This window comes from Sinocyclocheilus rhinocerous, unplaced genomic scaffold (assembly GCF_001515625.1).
Source record: "Sinocyclocheilus rhinocerous isolate Xijiao unplaced genomic scaffold, SAMN03320098_v1.1 scaffold262, whole genome shotgun sequence".
Classification (NCBI taxonomy): domain Eukaryota; kingdom Metazoa; phylum Chordata; class Actinopteri; order Cypriniformes; family Cyprinidae; genus Sinocyclocheilus; species Sinocyclocheilus rhinocerous.
Window position 1 is genome coordinate 155230 of NW_015641038.1, and position 324 is coordinate 155553.

General features: G+C 30.9%; 1 protein-coding gene across 2 annotated transcripts in view; it reads left to right on the plus strand.

Moving 5' to 3' along the window:
* LOC107754255 (claspin-like) overlaps window positions 1-324 on the plus strand; it is an 18740-nt gene that overhangs the window by 14267 nt on the left and 4149 nt on the right. The gene's annotated exons all lie outside the window — the stretch shown is intronic.

The window sequence follows — 324 nt, forward strand, 5'->3', positions numbered from 1 at the left end:
AGCTTTTATAGTTGTTTTTTTTTTTTTCAGATACCCGATTACAGTCAAAAAGTACATAAACAATGCCAGCAAGAATGCAAGCTGTTATGAAGGGCATAGGAGGCCTTTTTTATGTGAATAAATACTATTTAGTTGTTTAAATTTATTTGCCCAATAAATGACTAACAATTTTTTATTTAAACAATTTTTTGACAGATTCCTAAAATTCCTAAAAATGTTTTCTCTTTATTATGGCAGGTGGTCTAAAGGGGTCATATGATGCGAGATCAATTTTTCCTTTCTCTTTGGAGTGTTACAAGCTCTTGGTGCATAAAGAAGATCTGT